This window comes from Miniopterus schreibersii (assembly GCF_964146895.1).
Source record: "Miniopterus schreibersii genome assembly, chromosome: 7".
NCBI classification, from domain to species: Eukaryota; Metazoa; Chordata; class Mammalia; order Chiroptera; family Miniopteridae; genus Miniopterus; species Miniopterus schreibersii.
The window spans coordinates 73,998,675-74,006,372 of record NC_138108.1 but is presented as its reverse complement, the minus strand read 5'-3'; the positions used below and the strand labels follow the sequence as shown (position 1 = coordinate 74,006,372).

General features: G+C 40.7%; 2 pseudogenes across 2 annotated transcripts; one reads left to right on the top strand and one right to left on the bottom strand.

The window, feature by feature from the left end:
- Positions 1 to 2,289: 2,289 nt before the first annotated feature.
- Positions 2,290 to 4,432, top strand: LOC308559426 (pumilio homolog 3 pseudogene; annotated as a pseudogene). Its single transcript has 2 exons — positions 2,290 to 3,620; positions 3,859 to 4,432. The product of its transcript is annotated as a pumilio homolog 3 pseudogene (transcript).
- A 2,480-nt stretch (positions 4,433 to 6,912) lies between these two features.
- On the bottom strand, positions 6,913 to 7,471 carry LOC308559483 (large ribosomal subunit protein eL18 pseudogene; annotated as a pseudogene). The gene has a single exon. The product of its transcript is annotated as a large ribosomal subunit protein eL18 pseudogene (transcript).
- Positions 7,472 to 7,698: the final 227 nt, after the last annotated feature.

The window sequence follows — 7,698 nt, the reverse complement described above, 5'->3', positions numbered from 1 at the left end:
CATAAAGATACATTCTCCTTGTCTGTCTCTCTCTGTCTCTCTCTTCCTGCCCACCCCAAGCTTCCCTTGTGTGCAGGCACGCCCAGCCTTTCCCAGGTTGCTGTTTATTTTCCATATGCAGTCACTAAAACCCCAGCCCTGTGACAACATTTTGTCACATTCCAAAGTAAAAGGGAAAAATGCCAAGAGGCTCAGTCTTCTTTTAACAGAACTTTTCCAAGGGCCCATCTTCTGTTAGGTTTTATGGCCAAAACTATACTACATGACAGTCTGCAGGCAAGAGAAAGAGTTAAGAAAGAGGCAACAATTAGCTCTCTCTCCTATAGTCTCAAAAGGTCCTGCATAGCCAACCCTTCAGTATCTCAATATCACCCATCAATTATATGGTCAGATATATAATTTTTATAAAGACTTTTACTAATATGTTAGTCAAAATAGGAGTTACAACAGTGAGAAACTAGAAACAATGTGATTGTTCAATAATTGTGCAATGGTTAATTTATTCAAGTTATGCTCACACAATTCACATACTAAAATATGGTTTACAAATGTTTTGTTTCAGCAAATAAGGCTAACAAACTGTATAATGTTGTGGGGAAAATCCTTAAATCTCTACCTGTACATATTTACACACATATACAAAATGACTCATAAAATATTAACAGTGCTTATGACTGATTTGTGAAGTATCAATTTTCATTTACTTATCTTGCTTATTTGTTTTCCAAATATTATACAACAATTGTATTATAGGGTGGAGCAAAAGTAGGTTTCCAGTTGTGAGTACATGAAGCACAGTTTATCCTTTATCTCTTTTTTTCTGATATTTTCTTCATTGATTTTTTTAGAGAGAGTGGAAGGGAGGTGAGGAGAGATCTATGAGAGAGACATTGACTCCCACACGTGCCTCGACTGGGGCCTGGGATCCAACCTGCAACCCAGGTACATGCCCTTGACCAGAAATCGAACTCATGACCCCTCCATCCACAGGCCTGTGTTCTAACCACTGAACCAAACCAACAGTGTTTAGGGCCAGAGTCTATTCTTATATTATTATTTACTAATTATTGTATTATTTTCCATATGAAAAACCGTAAACCCACTTTTGCCCCACCCTGTGTTTTGGTGTGAAACATATATGGTAAATATATGTGCCTCTGGACTAGCTTCTCTTAAGAAGAAACCAATTGTAAAGGACATTTGGGGAACATTTGAGGACATCTGTTTACAGAACTGAGTGTAATATAAGGAAACGTTTTTTGCCATGGAAAAGGGGAGGTCATTAATTGAAGAAAGTATGTTAAAAAGCAGCATGTGTAGTATAATTTCATTTTTTTAAAAAAATACTCATATATAAGCATAAAAATAGAGTCTGGAGGATACACATAGAGGTAAGAAAAGTGATAGTCTCTTTGGGATGAAAATATGTGTGCTTTTTTTGTATTTTCATGATTTGTGTCCTCAAAGATTATGCAAAGCAGAATTTATTTTTGTAATAAAAACATATTAAATAACAAATATTACCGTTCCTGTATGAGACATTAGACTATTAAAAGTCTGTTTCAACTCATCCAAAGTGGTGACTAACAGTGGGCTAAGTAGATGATAGAAAGCTGTACGAAGATTATTTTGCGAGGAAAGAAAGGAGGCATTTGGACACGTGTGAAACCACAGTTCATAAAGAGCAAAACAGAAAACCAACAAAGAAAAATACATATACAGCCGGCTCCAACTCCAGTTTTCTTTACGGCTCTTTAAAGCATTAAGGGTCCCTAGGACGTTTTGCTGAAGATTATTACATCAAGTGCCAGAGGTTTGTTTGTATATTTTTATCATGTATTTGAAGACTGAGCTTCAAGGAAGCTGAATCCTGACACCCTCTGAATGGTGACAGGTCATAAAATATTCAGGACCAAGACATCTCACCAACACCTCCTCAGTCTCATTAACACTTTATGTTGGTTTTTATGGCTTTGTGCATCTGGACAGCTTTGTGTTAACAGGAAGGAAATATCTGTACTTTTTGATTGCCAAAGCGATAGAAAAGAAATGCTTCCATTGGTGTTTCCTCTTTGGGCTGTTTCTGTCTATCTGCTTGTATTATTATATTCCTTTATTTATATTAATTTGTTTTTAAAAGTTTGCTAACTGTGCATCTGGAACAAGAGAGTTGATAGTAGCACATAGTTCATCTGCTCTTGTAAGTAAAACACCTCAAAAATGTAATGAAGTGGAAGTGGAGGCAGGGAGCTGAGTCTGTGTGGGCCACGTTGTGTACGAGTTGCTACGATGGAAGTCAGAGCAACGGCAACGACGAAATTCACAGGCAAAGGTACAAATACCCACAAGAAAGAAAGAAATTTCATAAAAACAATGATTCTGGTTTTTCAGACATTCCCAAGAAAAGTTGTTAAGGAATGTGGACCTAAAATCACATCTAAGAACTTTCAGAAAATTGCCACAAACCAGGGGGAAAAGGTGTGGAGCAGCGAGGAGATAAAATACCAAAGAGCACACTCCAGGAGGGAAACAGAGTCAGCAAGAGGAGGAAATCCCAGCAGGACAGTAAAAGTGGTGAATCAGAGCCCAAAAAACCCAAATGGGGTGAGAGGAGGAAGGACTGAAGCAAAGTGGACAACTCGGTGATGGGACCAGCTATGACCCTGTGGGTCGGGCAAAGCAGCTTTGGAGGGGTCTTAAGAAGAAAAGACCGTGACAGAGAAAAAAGTGAAGATGATGAGTGATATGCAGAAGTTGATTCGATTAAAAATTAAAACTATAGCATCTGCACATGATTCAACTCGTGTGATCCAGTGCTACATGTAGCTGGCAATGAAGAACACAGAAAACAGGCTTAGGAGGAACTGGGAGATGCTTTGGTTGAATTAAGTAAAGTTCAATATTCTGGAAATATTGTTAAGACATTTCTTATGTGTGGGAGTAAATCACAGGTTGTTTTAAAGCCCCTGAGGAAGATGCTCAGACATGTGGAGGCACCAGCCATCGTGGAGTCTGCACAGGGCGACAAGGCCGCCAGGAGCAGAGGGACATGGAGACAGAGGAGCTCTGTGGGAACGTGCTCCCGCTCTGCAGGTCAGCAGGTCACCCGCGGTACAGCCAGAGAAACTAGAGCTCGTCGTTGCTGAAACGAAACAGATTCTAACCCCAATGGCCCCAAGGGAAGCTGTGAGTAAGCACTCATTGTGAGGAAAGCATTCTTGGACTTTTTAACTTTCATACCCTCAAAACTAAGATCAGAAATTATCGAAGCCGTTCAGGATGCGGTGGCACACCTGGTGCACACACGATGGTGCCAGGGCGGCTGTGCACTGCCCGTGGGATGGCACACCCAAGGGCACGAGAGTTACTGTGCAGACAACGAGGACATGCTGAAAAGGTGGCTCATGGCCAGTATTTCCCTTTGGTTTTACTGGTGTGTCATTGATTGTATCATTGAGTGTGTTAATGATACTAAGTCTGTGAAGCAGATGATCATATCAGACATTATTAGTTCCTTGCCTAACATATTAAATAACAAACATGGATGGAGGATCCTGTTGTACCCGCTAAGCCCCAGAGACCCTGCCTATACAGTATGAGAAATCACCGAAGTTCTGCAGAAAAGAGATGGAGCCCGGCCGGGCGTGGCTCAGCGGTTGAGCATCGACCTAGGACCCAGGAGATCGGGGTTCGATTCCCGGTCAGGGCACATGCCCGGGTTGCGGACTCAATCTCCAGTCGGGGGCGTGCAGGAGGCAGCCGATCAGTGACTCTCATCACTGATATTTCTGTCTCTCTCTCTCTCTCCCTTTCCCTTCCTCTCTCTGAAATCAATAAAGATATATTAAAAAGAAAAAGAAAGGAGATGGCAATGCACACAGTAAGAAAGATACAGAGATGCGTTGCTCAGAGCTCTTAGAATCTCTCCCTCCAGCTTTGTTAAGCTAGGGTACATCCAAGGACACGTCCAAGAAGTGGTTCTAGATAAGTCTGCGTGTGTGTTGGTGTCTGGCATTCCGGGAGCTGCCACCGGAGACGTTCAACCTGCCATGAATGGCACGGCCAGCTTGGCGGCAGCAGAACTGCACCCAGGTGGCAAGAACGGAGAGCTTCACATTGCACAACATCCTGCAGGACGTCTTGTCCCGAAGCGGTTAACAGAGCAAGATACAAAGTTGAAAGAAAACAGGAGACAAGGTTGTTTTGTGAAAACACTCACAGAGCATGTTGGTAGGAAGGACCCCAAGTCCTGGGCTAGTGTAAATCAAGATGCCTGTGTTCTTTGTAGCTTCTCCAGAGTTCTGATCAAGAAGTTGGGAACAAAGTCAAAGCTGGACTGAAAAGCCTAATTCCCACGTTAGAAAAACAAAATGAAACAAAGCAAAACAGCAGCAAAGGAACAGAAACACTACTTCAAAAACGTCCTGCATAGGTGGAAACAATTAACAAGATGGAATATTTTCTCTTCTGATCTCTTTTCTCTGTTTGGAAAAGAAGGGCTGGGTGTCCACGTGCTGGTAATTGGTGTACTCTGTGTGTTTCTCCTTTGTCTAAGAATTTATGTACAAAAAACTTTCTAAACAAAAGTTTTAATTTTACAAAGTTAGTCTGCATTTGATTGTAGTAATTATATCTATTTGTCTATAAGAACAAAGTAAAAGTCATTTCTGAAGCTTGTATTTTCCAAAATAATATATGAGCCTCCCATGAATAATAAATATATCTTAATGGTCCCATAGAACCTTTGTCGTTGCAAAGGGAGGCGTTTGTCAGTTTTCTACTGCTCCATAAACTTACATTCTAAACTTCTTTTCTGGAGAAAAAATGCTCCCAAGAGGATTTTTATGGTTTCGTTATGATGCCTGAAAATCAGCAGACAGTGTCTTCCCCAGTGAAGTGCTTGCTCCCAAGTTTCAGAACCATCTGCAATAATGACAAAGGGTTTATTTTTATCTAGATAAGATTTTAATATAAAAATTCTAATGCTTTTAGGGACACTGAAATCATACATGTATGTATATACATGAATATATCGTGTATATATAATATATATACATTTTAAAAATCACTATAACTTTATAATTTAAATTTTTAAAAATCTTATTTATGTATACCCTGTGGAATTATTCCAGGATATTATATGAGACACAGCCAAATAGTTTGTACAATAATGTTTATCACAACATTGTGATTATAAGTTTTAAACCAAAATCTTCATTAAGCATTCTATAATATTAAAAATAGGAAAAAAATAAAATATTCACTGATCAAGGCGTGGTTAAGCATATCTAGGTACCTCTGTGGGAAGACAGTATAGCCATTGGGGAAAATGAAGTAGATATATATCAATGTGTCTCAACAAGCAGCAGTTTTTGCCCCCAGAGGACCTTGGTAATGTCTTAGAGACATTGTTGGCTGTTGCAGTTGAGGAATGAAGGCCCTGCTGCTGGCATCTAGTGGGTAAAGCCCAGGGATGCTGTTAGACATCTTCCAATGCACTGGACAGTCCCTGACAACAAAGAATTATCTTACCCAAAATACCAATAGTGATGACTGAAAAAATTTGATTTATAGCTACCCTGACAGAGAAAGTGTGCACCTTACATATTTAAATGAAATCAAAGAGCAAGCCAATATACTTTATAAGATCCCTTATTAGAAGTTATATGATCACAACAAACCTAACATCTTTGTGAAGACAAAATTGAGATATTCGAGGTACTCTGCTCAGTGTTTTATATGTATGATTTCATTAGAGCCTCATAACAACCCTGTGAGGTGTGAGTTGTCAAATACTGGCCCCTGTGCACCAAGGGCAGGGAGAAACGGATGAAAGAAGTTGACCACACAGAGTGGTAGGTGGCAGGTTTAATAGGCAAGGGAACTTACTTACCAGGCTTGTCTTGGTTGACCTTTAATTGAGTAGATCTCTGCACCCACCTGCCAGAATCTCAGAAGTTTACATAGAGGCCTTAACTGGGCTCAGTCACTTCCACCGCCCAGATGGTCTCAATAACACGTTGTCCTCTCAAAGCTGTGTCCTTGAAACGGCTGCCAGCGTGGGAATCGTGGGCAGCAGGTACATTCCGAGGACCCGAGAGGGGGTGGGGAGCTTCTGATTTTGATTGTCTGAGTCCAGCTGGTGGGTCCACCTGAGATCTCATCTTCTTGATTATCTCCTCCAACAGTGTGTTTACTAATTAACTTCACATAAGGAAACTGTTTCAAAACTGGCCTAAGAATAATCACTGATAAACTGGACTTAGATCTAGACATAGATATAGAATAAATTTATGCAAGTGGTAAAAACATGTTATCTCTGAAGGAAGAATTAGAGGAAATATTCATTTTTTAGAAATGTATTAATCTTTCTTAGTTTATCAAGTGAACATATTTTTAACACTATATGGTATCTAATATTCTCACTCCTCTCTCCTCCCATCTCTGTGCCCTACCCCTAGAAGCAATTATTTTTAACTTGTTCAGCTATTTCTACTGTATTTACTTCAATATTCCCAAATAATATCATAGCTTTATTTATGAACTTTCTGCTTATAGAATATTAGGGTTAAACTCCATTTACCCCCCTGGCAAATAAATAGTAAATACCCATCACTTGACCTTCTACTGTAGCTATATTACAGTTTTAAGTCAATATTATTGTCTTTATCATACAACTACATTAATATTACAGATGAAATTTACTTTTATTAACTTTATGTCTTGTCTCAAGTTAATAAGTAATTACATTGTTGGCTTTTCTTTTTATTATCACTTAATTATCCCCAGACTCTCAACTAAAACATTTATCCAAATATCACTAAGTACATCAGGTAAATTATCTGAACCATCCCCCCACCTTTTTTTTTTCCAACATCCAAAACCTTTTTAATAAAAAGGTAGGATCTGCAGTTAGTTTTTGTAGCTGCAGCTGGCCCCTTGGCCTCTGGGCTTGAACTTCTGGCCCTTGGGTGATAGGTAGGGTTTGGTGTGGCTGTGAGGGTTCCCAGGACCTTGCTGAAATGTCTGTACACCTCTCCACCCTTTTGACGACCAGCAAGCAGGGTGGTGCCACAGTCTTTGGGGGAGCCCAGGGCCAGCTGGTTGAAGGTGAGGATCTTGCCCCTGGCCTTGAGGATGTGGCTGTGGGTGTGGCTGCTCATAGAAAGTTCACACACCTTCAGTTTGGCACCTCCTGGACACCATGTCATCGGTTATAGTCCCTACAATCACAGAGGTTTTGCCCTCCTGGCCAGGAAGCTTCATCTTCTGGATCATCAGGAAAGGGACAGAGGTGACCAGTTGGTGCGACTCATGAACACCCTCTTCAGCACGACTTGGTTGAAGGTTGAGTTGGTTCATCTGGCCAGAAACACGTACATCTTGACTAACGGCCCTGGGTGGATGTCCCAGCTCTTGGGCTCCCTGCACTGACCTTTTGGTCTTTGTTGTAGCGGATGTCGACTCCCATGATGGCACCTCCTGCCCCATCAGGTCCAGAAAGAGAGGCTTCTTTTGTTTTTGTTTTTCTGGAAATCTTTTTCCTTAAATTCTTTCTTCTCTCTCCTCCCCCAATGGGTACAAGATGCAGAGCATTTGCCTCAGCATATCCCACCCATCAACCTGAAGATTCCCTTCTTCTCTCTCCTTTGCTGGCTCCCACCCGTTTCCTTGACAACTGACAAAGTTTACGGTTCT